We start from the raw sequence: 14,142 nt of genomic DNA on the forward strand, positions 1-14,142 counted from the left end.
GTGTGCACGTCTCCCTGAGGGATTTCGGAAGCGTGTCAAGAAGGGGAAGAGAGAACTTGAGAAATGGGGCTCAGCGAGCTCGCAGCAGTGGACTGCTCGCTGAACGATGACGTCTCACGGTCCAGCCCATCAAAGCGAGGAGAAGGAGAATAAAACGTTCAGGCGTTGGTCAAAATAACTTCATTAGCCTCCTACAGATTCATACTGCAGTGCAGTTGTTTTGGCTGTGTACTCCAGCAGGTTGGATTTGAAAGGGAACAAGCACTATGAAGAATGTCTGCTTTAATCGGAGGGTGTTTACATCTGTATGTGCCGGAGTATAGAGCCACAACAACACAAACCGTGTCACTGTCCGCATACTTATGGACTGCAGTGTATGTGTATTCTAGGCTTGACAAAAAGCTGTTATTTCGGCACCCCACTTTGACTGGTGAATATTCTTTACCTCCGGGGTATTTTGTACACGGAATATTTAATAGTACACGTATTTAATATTAAACACCGCCTGGTGTTGTTGGAGGGGGGTCCGAGAGCGCTCGGCGGGACCCTTCTGCGCCACACACACCGCACACATTCGGCAGTACCGCTTCACGTCCCGGTGGCAAAGACCCCAATAAAAATGGCCTCAGAGACGCTGCAGGGTTTTTTTACCGCCGAACTGCCCCACGCCTGGCTGGCCATGCACTGCTCGGAGCACCGCCCCGCGGAGCGACCGAGGCACCACCAGCTGCCACCGTACCTCGCCACTGGAGGGTACCCGCCACCCCCGGCGCAGCACCCCGTCCTTTACCTCCAAGGCCTCCCAAAGGGCGCCTCACTGCGGCGACCTTACCTGGGTCCGTAGCACCTAGACGGAAGACAAGCACCTGTTTCCCATGGACTGCAGCGAGCTGTCCTGTCACGGTCCTTAGCCGCAGGCTGGAGGCCTCCCATCCTGGGGGGTTGGTGCCCTCGGTGTCGGGGAGGACGCCCGGCCGGAGTAGGGTTACCGATGAACCGGTGTCGAGTAGGGCCAGGCAGGGTTGTGTAGCGGCGAGGCTTATTAATAAGAAAGAATTCTGGGCTTTCCCAAATGAGGCCCCATTTCTCTGTTCATCTCTGTGGTGCAGCCACAGAGAAACTATTCATGCAGGCTGATTTAAGATGTTTTCTTTTGATAAGAAACAAGCTCCCAAAGGGGGATGCACTTAGCTTAGCCTGGCTATCATGATCAATGGTCATCCATTGGTGCCTATCTGTCTAGGGAGTGCCAGTTGGACATCTGGACTGCATTCCTAAGTGCATTCCTTCAAGATTCAGGAGAATTCTGTGGACTGTTCTAAAGGGAATTCAAAGGAGAATTCCAGGGCAGGACGGCCCAGGAGCAGAAGGCTCCCAAGGGCAGGACATTCTCGCAGAGCGCCTCCTGATCATCCTGAGACTCAGCCCGGACAACCACGGAACGGCCAGTGTGTCCGAGTGCCAGAACTTTCCTTTGTTCTAAGAGTCTAGAGTGGTTGCCAGAGAGTAACCAGAGGATCCACCCGAGGCTAGCACCAGCAGCAGGCCTCGTGAACAGGTCAGAACTGTGGACAGCTGAATCACTATTCAGAACTAGCTCTTCATCAGGAACGAACTGGTCCTCTTCCTGACTTGCTCGGACCCACAGTCATCTTTTCTCCTGTGCACAAACTTTGCTAGTTAAAGCCAACAGTGAGCATCAGCAGCGCACCATCGCAAGCCGCACAGCACAGCCTGGCATGGAGCCAGAGAGCGCGGATTGGACAGCAACAGCCTGCAACTGTTTCTTTGTGCCCGCAGGAGATCTGAATCCCCAAAGATTGGATGAGTATTCAACTTCACTGCATTACAGCTCAAGAATTCAATTGTTATCCCAACCAGTTGATATCAATTTAATTCCTAAGAGTTATGTACTTGTTTTGAGTATCTAATGTAGAAGTTATAATCAAGTGCATTTACGAAACGGTCTTAATGAATGATATACTGAACGTATGTCCTCTTGATATATGTAACTCTTTGTAACTGACTGAATATATACCTTTTGTATTCTGATAACCCTCTCGATAAGATCTGTTAGGTTTACATGCATATTCTATGTATTAATAAATGTATCCTCGTGTATTAGTACCTGTGTGCGCGCGTTGATTGAGTTATGTCGCATGGTTGGATTCTAAAGCCATCAAAAGAATCAACTTTGTGATTTACTGCTACAATTAATAATTGTCTCAGTAAATGCCCAAACCCTACAGAACTGGTGCCTTCAGAGAGCCACTATGATTACATATTTGGCGTCCCTGAGCCGGTTTTCTTACAGTTGGTCCTCGATTTTGCAGTGGAGGTACAGGCCCTGGCTACAGCCGACTCGCCCCACGGTGGCGTGAGGTGCGCCGGTCTTAACAGCGCTCTCCGGAGCAGGGGTTGAGGTGTTCGAGGGGCGGCCTTCCCCACGCTGAGTCGCCCCGTTCCCGTTTCCCGACGCCGATCGAGGAGTGCGAGGTTCGGGTGCCCGGCAGAACCAGGCTCGGTGTCCCCTCTTCCCGCAGCGGTTGCAAATCAGCGTGCGGGGCTGTTCCACGGGGGTCGCTGCACGGGCTGGCTCCTCTTCCCCCTCTCTGGATTCCTCCGTCGCCACCTCGGTCAGCCGGCAGGGCGCACTGTGTCTGCTGGCGCTTCCAGCCACCCCGAACACGGCCTCAGCCCGTGTAGCAAGGGCCAAGGCCTGCTCCAGCGATGTTAGTGCGGCCAGCTGCACGTGGCGCCGCAGCTCCTCGGGTGAGAGGGCCTTGAGAAAGGCCTGGAGAGCCATCTCCCGCTGCGCCTCCCGGGGGAAAGTTGGGTATCCTCGGCGGGCGAGGAACGTGACATCCGCGGCAACCAGGCCCAGTCGCTCTCCTGGTCGGCGCCGCCGCAGGGCCAGCCTCTCCCGCATCAAGTCCGGCGCCTCCTCCACACTGAAGCGCAGCTGGAGAGCTGCTGCCAGCGCCGCGTATTCGCCTCTGTCCTCCTCCGGGACGTCCAGGAGCACCTGGCAGGCCGCTCCTTCCAGCGCCGCCGCCAGGTGGCCGGCCATATTCGCCAGGCTCCAGCCATTCGTCCGGGCCGCGAGCTGGAACTGCGCCTCGTAGATTTCCCAAGGCGCTTCCCCATTGTAGCGACCTGGTCGCACCCGCGCCGATGGGTGTGGGAATCGCTGATCGGCTCCGGCAGGGAGAGTATCCTCTATCTGGGGTGCCCGCTGACCAGGAGTAGCGGCCAGTCGCCCCAATTCTACTGGCGGGACCACTATTGAATAGCCCTGGTAAGGGCTGTGGCCACCTGTCGCACCCAGGAGTTGCTCAGGCTCCTTATGTGCGCTGCCGATGGGTTCTGTTTATCTCAGCGTCAGCCGGTGCTTAATAGAATCGGGTAGTGTCTGCCACGAGTTGTCCATTCTGCCCGCTTCTGACACCAATGTAGCGTTTGCAGGTTCTTTTCAGAAGGAAGGACGAGTGGAGACGCGATTAACAAACAAACATTAGCTTTATTCGTTACAACCACACAAAACCAAACACAGGATATACACGCACATGAGGAGACTGACGGAACACGTACACATCGTTAGGGTGGTAATTAACTAACAACACTCTATACTTTTACAAGACTACACAGGGCACTCGAACTACTAGGAAATTATTTACACAGGTAGGGTCAGCCGCTGGTCATCGTGCTGACCCTCAGACTCTCCCCGGCTACCACTACCAGCATGCCCAGAGGTCCTACGAGCGCCTAGGGGCGCTTCCTCCTCACCACCAGGCGAGGGCGTTACAATATTACAAAGCTTTGAGGTTTACCTTATTTAGCTTACTTTGAATAAACGTGTTATGTTCCTCGTACTGTAATTTTCGTACGGGGACAGGCGATATGAAATACATTCAGTAGTACGGAGCTGTGAATAAATGGTGGTATTGTCAAGTTTTCCTTAGTTTACTTCGCCCGTTTGGAGTCGAGCCTGCTCAATATGCATGAACACGATGCGTAAGTACTTTTGTGCAGGCATAGACAAGATGAAATTCAATCCCCTCGAACTGCGAGCGGAGAATGAAAAACAAAGTCGTTTAAAAACGACCTGCCGACATGCCCTGTAAGACAAGCACGAACAGCAGGCAGCGCTGTGACGTCACGCAAGGTGTCTCATCCCCTTGTTTGCAACAGCGCACCCGAATCCTCTTTATTTTAAAATAACTTTTTATTTAAACACCAGAAATATAAAGCAAGCCACTGTGCTCTTCGAGGTGACCATCTGAAATCCATGTCACAAGTATTATTTTTTATTTTGGGGTAGAGAAATTCCAATGACGTGCATATACTGTGAGATATCAAGATGACAATAAAACACGTGTGAGAATCAGAAAAGGAGCCAGAGGTATTTGCAAGTGTAGGGGTATCAGGTCCATTCCAGTCAAAGGCAAAGATAAACTTGAGTCATGAAATCCCAGATGTGAAGAAAAATACAGGCAAAAGTATCAAAACATGCGGTTGACTTATGTTTTAAAGGAACATACTGTAAGCTTGAAGGCAGAAAAACTCTTAAATGCCTTTTAACGTCTGGCCATCCCACCTTACCAGCTCATTTGACTGGAAATAAAATGCCTGTTAGCCCTTTGCCTCACTGGAATGTAATCCTCTGCACAAGGAAAACAAGAGACAGGCTTATGGAGGGTAAAGGCTTCACAAGGCCAAAGTATAATTCCTCTGTAACCCCGCCCCACATTATTTTGCAGAAACATCTGCTGTTGAAATGCAAAAGATAAATCAGTATAGAAAAGGGCAAAAGAGACTCCAAAGCCAACCAATTATTTATACCCAAAACATTTCTCTAGCAGTCATCTAGATTCTCTCTGTTGTTTAGATAGATACTTTATTGATCCCGTGAGGGAAATTGCAGTGCAACAGCAGCTTAACACAGACAACACAGCCACAGTGTAACAAAGTATATAATAATAGTACAATACATACAATCCAATACAAGAGTTACTCACAGTCCGGACACACAAAGAACAGACTAGAACAGAACAGTACACAGAAAAATCGTATCACACATATGAATATAAATATAGATGTAAATACAGATATAGATATAAATACAGATGTAAATGTATTGCACAGGTCCCTGGCATATATTGCACAAAATACGGTTGTAAACGGGAAAAGAAAAAGAAAGAGAACAGATGTAGCAGTAGATGTGTAGATGCGTTCAGTCCAGAAACAGGTCACTGTCAATGTTGCCTCTGCCCAGACGCAAGGTGGATGCGTTGTACAGTCTTATGGCAGAAGGCAAGAATGACCTCCTGTAGCGCTCCCTGTCGCACCGTGGATGAATCAGTCTATTGCTGAACGTGCTCTTCATTTCTGCAAGCCTGTCATCGAGGGGATGGGAGATGTTGTCCATGATGGCCTCTAGTTTGGACACCATTCTCCTCTCAGCCACTACCTCCAAGGGGTCCAGGTCAGACCCAATGACAGAGCTTGCTCTCCTGATGAGCTTGTTCAGCCTTTTAGAATCCACTGCTCTAATCCCAGGGCCCCAGCACACCACTGCGTAGAAAATGGCACTTGCTACCACCGACTGATAGAACAACTGTAGCATCTTACTACACACATTGAAGAACCTGAGCCTCCTCAAGAAGTAAAGTCGGCTCTTTAGTGCTTTATGTTTTTAGTGTTTAGTGTTTAGTGTTTTATTAACATTTGTTATTCTCTTCATTGACTTTGTGTGAATCCTCAAGGGACATTTCAGTTTGACAGCTGGCAGAGAAAGAGAACAGTGATCAGGAGTCACTGGGGAAGACTCGCTGTCCCACACAGAGCAGGGGGAAACACACGGATTAATCTCTTTTGGGGTTTTTTTCTGCTCCATTCAAGGAAGACTTCAAAAATGTATACAACAGCTAGCATCTTTTCCAAACCTTTTTTAGCTTTAGTTGATAGTTCCATTCTAACTGCAGATAAAGGCACTTGCAATAAAATATCCCAGTGCAGAAGATCATCTGGCATCTCAACAATAAGTCAAGACGCTCCACCCAGGAATTTCAAAATATTCCAATTTACATTTCTGCACTTTATTCCAATTTGGAGCCACGAAAGCTTTAAATCCCAACAACACCAGAGAATGTCATGCTAAAACTTAAATTCCTTTCTGAACGTCTTCCATTTGGATTCACTCATTCAGTAAATCTAACGTCAGCGTGTGCCCGTCTCCCTGACGGATTTCGGAAGCGTGTCAAGAAGGGGAAGAGAGAACTTGAGAAATGGGGCTCAGCGAGCTCGCAGCAGTGGACTGCTCGCTGAACGGTGACGTCTCACGGTCCAGCCCATCAAAGCGAGGAGAAGGAGAATAAAACATTCAGGCGTTGGTCAAAATAACTTCATTAGCCTCCTACAGATTCATACTGCAGTGCAGTTGTTTTGGCTCTGTACTCCAGCAGGTTGGATTTGAAAGGGAACAAGCACTATGAAGAATATCAGCTTTAATCGGAGGGTGTTTACATCTGTATGTGCCGGAGTATAGAGCCACAACAACACAAACCGTGTCACTGTCCGCATACTTACGGACTGCAGTGTATGTGTATTCTAGGCTTGACAAAAAGCTCTTATTTCAGCACCTCAATTTGTACACGGAATATTTAATAGTACACATACTTAATATTACAAAGCTTTGAGGCATTGCCAAGTTTACCTTATTTAGCTTACTTTGAATGAACGTTCTTGTAATATCATTTTCGTACGGGGACAGGCGATATGAAATACATTCAGCAGTACAGAGCTGTGAATAAACGGTGTTATTGTCAAGTTTTCCTTAGTTTACTTCGACGGTTTGGAGTTGAGTCTGCTCACTATGTATGAACACGAAGCGTCAGTACTTTTGTGGAGGTATAGACAAGATGAAATTCAATCCCCTCGAACTGCGAGCGGAGAATGAAAAACAAAGTCGTTTAAAAACGACCTGCCGACATGCCCTGGAAGACAAGCACGAACAGCAGGCAGCGCTGTGACGTCACGCGAGGTGTCCATCGCCCCCGTTTGCAACAGCACACCCGAATCCTCTTTATTTTAAATAACTTTTTATTTAAACACCAGAAATATAAAACAGGAGACAGATTAGAATAGACACTTCACAGCCAGAGGAATTCACAATTGTAAAAGTTGAAAATTACACTTTTTACATATTTCCATTGTATGTCTTGCCTTTTGATTCTTTAAATTTCTAATATAATTGAAATAAAAAAGGAATTCAACTTTAAAAGCATGAATAGAGGGAGCAGTATTAGACCATTTACATTTGTGGATGAAGTATTTAGCCCAAATAATTAACAGATAATAAACCAAGACTATTAACCAAGACTGAAATCTCTTCTAAATAGGCTTAAAATTTAATCTATATCTTTCCTTAGAAATTATAATCCCTAAGTAAGTCACGACCCTTTTTACAGGTATATTGTCAGAAGCAATTAACTCCGAGTCAAAGGTATAATGAAGTCTGCCTCATTCATAGTACAGTACAATCTCTGTCACCATGTAACACAAAAGGTTGCTGCTCTGGATCCAATACTTTTGCTTCAGATGTGAAACAGCTGCATGAGATATTCAGAGCAATTTATTACTAGCAACCAAATTGTATCCTCACATTTGTACTTTTCTAAGGTTATTACAACAGAGTCATAGGTTTCAATTGCTGAAGACGTTTTATAGATTGTAGGTGTGTGTACAGTTAAACTCGAATATGACCGATTCTTTCCTCTCAGGTCAACCTGTTCTTGAACCTGTGTTTTTTTCAAGAGATTGTCCATAATACTGTCTGGCAGCCCAGCAAGCCTGAGGAGGACATGGGCAGTCAGGTTAGGGGAGGAAGAGAGAACCCTCAGTTTAATTCTATACTTTCAGATAATGTGTAAAATGATTTCATTTTACTACCCGCACAGAAAACCCTGTACTTGTTTACAATGTGATCTGCCAGGTGTTTGATCAGTTTTCAGTGTTATTCAAGTGTTTGTTTTAATTTCTCATTCCACAGTTTTAGCTAATCCTCCAATCGCTTTACCTTAGAAAATCCTAGCAAGATACCTTGCATGTTAAAACCTGTATTTTTTTTCCATACTGCAGTGTGCAACTTAACCTCTCATCTAGTAGACAGACCTGAATTTAAAAAGTAAGAATTACCTAGATCTAGGGGACTGTGAAACAAATTCAGTTTAATTTGATTTATTCTTAGAAAACAAATGTTTAATTGATACATTTTCCAAAGAAAACATTTACAACTATGAAAGTGCAACCTTTAGCAGGAAAAAAGGTTCTGGATCGACAGGAAACGTTACAAAATACATGCATGGTTAGCTGGGAATGAAACAATTTCTTATCGCACATGACTCACAAAACTGAGTACATTTGGTGTACATTTACACTACTCATCAGTGCTGATGCTTTCTAATCTCGAAATATAAAAATAGCGTTGCAGTTCCCTTTTAACATTCAGAATACCTTTATCCCAAAAGTAAAAAAATGACAAACTGTTCAACAAATCATTTAGGAAAAACAAGGCGCTGTGATGAAAAAAAAATGACTGAAAAAACAGGAGGCAACTGAAGGAAAGGAGAACAATGAAGTGCATCGCACAAGAGCCATGAAGGGTGAAATAAATATACTGAATATAATTATACAGAAAAGTGAGAGGTCAGATGAGGTTTGAATTCTCAACTTGGGGTGATGTAATTAGTGGAAAACAATGAAGCATCTGTACTCTGGCCACTACTCAAATTAATTTATATCACTGATCTAGATTCTGGAGTAGAATAAACTGGTCGTATCTGCAATCTATTGCCAAAGTAGGATGATTAGCAAACCCTGTGAGTGCAGCAGATGAAATGCAAAAAGGATCACATTAAAATCTGCTACTGCTCAAACACTCTGATTCTCTCTTCCTCCCCTCACCTGACTGCCCATGTCCTCCTCAGGGTTGCTGCCAGACAGTATTGTGGACAATTTCTTGAAAAAAACACAGGTTCAAGAACAGGTTAACCTGAAAGGAAACAATCGGTCATATTCGAGTTTAACTTTACACACATCTACTATCTATAAAACTTCTTCAGCAATTGAAACCTATGATTCTGTTGTAATTATCTTAGGAAAGTACTAATGTGATGATGTAATTTGGTTGCTAGTATTGTAACAGAAAGAATAAGGTTCTGGATCCCGAGATGAAGTTAAACAGATGAGTTTATTGCATGCAAGGAACAATAAAGCCGAAGTCTTGTTTCCCACAGGAAACAACAAAACCGAAGTATTGTTGCCGGTACAAGCTTTTAGTTTATATAGTATTTTCTTTCCGCTTCAGACGTCACTCGGTATTATGGTAAAGAGCGGGGTCATGGTATTTGGCCAGTTAAGAGATTACATCCCTGGGGGTTCCTAGCTCGCATCTGGAATCCTTATCAGTTAACCCCCTTTCCTGCCATAAACTCCAGCTTGTTGTTTAGAAGTCTAAACCTCATGCAGAAAAGGATTTAATTTAAACCCGTCTTCACATCTTTCTTCATTCCCCCCTTATAAAATATGGCATACGTCAGTACTGTCTATTTTTTACACATACAATGTCAAGGCAGATTTTTCCTTTCTAGGTGAACAGGCATGCATTGCCATGACATTGTGCGTTCCACGGTTACAACAAGATGTGATACATTTTTTTGTGCACGTGATGGTTACAATCATACATATAAAACAATCCTAATCCTACAAATAAATAAAGTCCTACACCAGGACCCAAACGCAGACCTCAGCTATGTGGAGATCTATCGTCAGGATCTTGGAATAGCAATATTGACCCAACTCTGATTATCATATTTTGGCTGATAGATATGCCAACACCGGACTGTATTGATACCATATCCTCAGTAATGCTCCTCAGGCCTAACAAGCACACTGTTGGTCCACCTTAGGAAGCATCAGACACAGAAACGGTAACAACATCCTTCTTTCTGTTCACTCTTCTTTCTCAGTCTCTGGTGCAGTGGCTCGGTGAAAGTGCGATGCGTGGATCCAGCGATCTCATCCTGTTACTCAGATGGCACAGTCAGTAGTTAGTGGCACTTGATATGGTCCCTCCTAGCAGGATTGCAACATCTGGCAGGGTATCTCTTCTTCACCTACACCCACTCGCTAGGTATCCGGTTGTGTCTCCCCTCTGCTGGAGGTCCCCAAGCGTCCAGCACCTGTTCATGAGCCCTGTGCACCGCTTCAGTTAACAAACCTACAATACTGTAATAGAGAGTTAGTAAATTCAACAGTCCGTTAGCCAAACTTGGCCTCCAGGGAGTTTCTTTGGTTGCCCGTGATGATCTCAAATGGGCTCAGTCTCACAGTTCCATTTGCTCCAGCCTGCAAACTGCACAGGACCGCAGGTAGAGTATCCACAGTGTTCCTTCGGTTGATATTTCCTTAGTTGGTCTTTCAGACTGTGGGTGATGGGGGCAATGTAACTTCCACCTCACCCCTAGTAAGGAGATTACAACCTGGCACACCTTCCCAGAGTAGTATGCCCCTAGATCAGTATCCAAGGGGCAGGGGAGTCCTGACCACGGGATCATGTTTGTCATATGCCTGGGTATTCGCCAGCCCACACCCCATCATCATACAACCCCACATTCTTTTCACATTTTTTTCTAACCACATCTATTAAAGGCCTCAACCTGAATTCTCCCTTTTCCCCAGTAGAGGTTTCACAGGGGTCTCAGACTCCTGCTCTCCCAGTGCCACTCACCTGGCATCTGCATCTGCACAGTTGTTCCCTTAAATTACTGGAATTATTTATTTATTGTGTTATTTACACCTTACTACAGCTACTTCAGTCGGCAGCTGTAAAACTACAAATCAGTTCAGAGACAAGCCCAGTATTCTTAACTGGAGTCCCTGCCATGGTGAGAGAATCCTATTTCTCCATAGCCACCAGAATTGTGGCCTACCTGCAACAAATACATACATTATATACATATACAGTAACCCTTTAACATCTTTCTTTTTACAATCACCCATCAGGGCTCTAAACTGGCTTGCTGCGCTGAGGCAGTGAAGGGGCATTTTCCAGATCGTTAGCACCTCGAATTCTGTTGTAACAGCTCAGAATTGGGAGAGGACCCATCAGTAAACAGTATTACATTTTCTTAAATTTTCACGGTCCCCCACCTTTTGGCTACAGCATCTAATGGTATAATAGTGCCTACCTCCATGCTCCTGCGTCAGCACAGCTGCCCAGAACCCTTTGTCCACACTTACATACAAAGGAATGGTTGATCCATCTGAGGAAACCCCAGTCTCAGCACCTGTAAGAGAGCTTGTTTAAAATTATTACAGTCGGCTTTTGCTGCTGGACCCAAGGCAATCTTGTCCTTGGACTGCACTCCCCCCTTAAGCAGATCTCTTAAAAGTTGTGCTCATCCCATAAAAACATTGCACCCAGGCCCTGTTAAAATTACACGATGCTAGACACAAAAGGGCCTTATCATAACTGCTTAATACTAGAAACTCTAAAACCTGAAGCAGCTCAGACTTGTGGGTTTCCTCATCAGGGGAAGCACTCAGAATACCATCAACATACTGAGTTATCACAGTCAGTTGAAGCCACATGATACCCTGTTCTGGATAGTCATTCCTTGTAATACTGCATAACCCAACCCAATAGATCTGGGATAAAACCACCCACATTCACCACGTGAATGTTAAAATCAATGTTAAAATCTGGTACTCTGCAAGTAAAACTTGCTGCCCCAATACACCTGTGGCCTCCTGCTGTCTCCCCATATACATTACTCTATAGCACACTGAAAAGTGAGACAAGCATGACAGTAGTGCTCCAGTATCCCATAACAGAGAAACCAACACACCATTAACAGTACATTTTAGGTTTAACTCCTTTAACACACTGGACTGGGACAGACTTGGGGAGGCTACAAAGGATTTACAGGATCTAATCATTAGGTAAACAAATCTCACAAGACTGTTTATTCTCCCCAGACAGAACTCTTAGAAGGGTGATACATTTTTCACTGTTCTTCCCTGTCAGTTGAACCACAGGGTTCATCCTGCATGTGCTTTCTGCAGATTCTCTTAAAAAGACGTTTATATTCTTGTTTACACTAATTGTAAACCGGAGATCTCCCCCAGTCAGCCTGCCTATTTGTTTCTAAGATTTATCCAATTTCTGTGGAATATATCCTATGTAAACTGCTTACACCTTCGTGTACATATTTCTCCCTATCTGTCGGTGGAAATCTCACAGTGGTGTTAACCCCAGTCATGATTCTAAACCTACAGCGTTTCAGCATGTCTGGTTTCGAGACATTTGAATAAATCCAACTTTTGTTTCCAACATTACAACTAATTGTATACAAATATAAAAACTGTTTATCTAACTCCTTTTAAGTCCACCTGTACTGTACTTATACAGATGCAGCCATTCAAAGTGCACGGCACAGACACGTACCAGAGGTAATTGGCTACAGCCTTGCGCATCGTGACGCTCGATGACCCATAATACCGCGGTACGGTTAAATTGTTAAATTATTACTTGTTTTTCAGGAAGTTAAAAAAACACTTGAATTACTTATCCAGTCTCTCTAAATAAAATTATTTTTCAAGCAATGCAACTAATGTCGGGCAACGTGTTTTTCTGAATCCAACGTTGACAGCCACATCTTTAATCTTGTCAGTCAGCTCTTTTTTCTCTATTTGAATTGTGGCGGTTCCAACAACTTGGGATAACAAGTGGTCTCAAAGTCACCGAGCTCACAGAGCTTCAACAACAGATGACAATTTCTTTAGTCCTTCCTTAGTCTTCCTGATATTGTCAGATTATGAGTGAATAAAAGCATTTTATTAAAAACACGTTTGCCTTTGTTTGGGAGCTATATTATGTATTTTTCATATGTAAGATATAAAGATGTGTTCCTGCTTACAAATCGCACGACTTTAAAAGTTAGAAAAACAGGTTTCGATTCACATCATCTCGCCCCCCCCCCCCCCCCCTCGACAGACTGCCCTAAACAGACAACATACAGGGGGAGGGCAAGCAAGAGAGAGAGTTTTTTGCCCTCTGTCAAAAAGTAACTGTGCTTACTGGGTTTTGGAGGGGGGGGAGGTGTCTTTCGCTGGAAATCTCGCCCCCTTCTACTTTGAAAATACCTGTGAAACCGGTTTAATTCGTCACAGCCAGCACTCCCGCAGAGAGGGGGTACTTGCAGTGCATCGGTATAGATGGGAAAGCCAGAGACAACCGCTACGCCGCCCTTGTGTTTGGGGTGCTTATCATTCTCAGTGCATAACAAGGAAGATTAATAAACATAAACATAATCTAATGGTTAAATAGTCAAGTCTAGCCATGTGTGAGTCTAGTCTTACAGAGCTTCAACAGCAGACGACAACTTCTGAGTTCGATTAAGAATGAATAAAAGCATTTCATTAATAACGCGTTTGCGTTTGTCTGGGTGCTGACAAAGTAAAAAACAATTACTTTTTGACAATGAATAATTGTGTGTGTGTCTCTCTCTCTGCTGGCGTTTGTAATCGTTTTTATTTTTAAATCCATTTTAGCACAGTAATGTACCATAAAAGTATTGTGAGACATATTTGGGTTAACATGTTCATTGTTCAGTGTGTGGTAATTTGTTTGGTGCAAGTGAAGTTTTATTTAATCTCTGACCCAGGGAAAAGTGTGGTGGCTGAGGAGAGAATGCAGGCTCGCGCTCTGTCCGTTATTCTTTTTGTCTTCTTCTGGCTTGGTCAGATAGTTTTTGTTTTTGTTTTATCAATAAAGTTTGATAATCAGCCAGTGAAAGCTCTGTTTTCCTTCACACGAATGCCTGAATCATTGTACCGAACCCAGGATTTTACAGTTTTTTTTCTTTAAAATACCAATAACAGCAACATACAGTTTACATAATATGTTGATGTTCCAAAATTAATATCGTTTATGACCTTTATGACCTTTGTTATGCTCTTCATTAATGTCTAAGCCGGAACACATCATTATATCTCATTTTGTACTTCTTAAAAAAAATAGTTTGCCCAGCCTAACAGTATTGTTGTTATTGTTTTTATCCTGTAAAGCGCTTTGAGGAG

This window comes from Lepisosteus oculatus, chromosome 16 (assembly GCF_040954835.1).
Source record: "Lepisosteus oculatus isolate fLepOcu1 chromosome 16, fLepOcu1.hap2, whole genome shotgun sequence".
Taxonomy (NCBI): domain Eukaryota; kingdom Metazoa; phylum Chordata; class Actinopteri; order Semionotiformes; family Lepisosteidae; genus Lepisosteus; species Lepisosteus oculatus.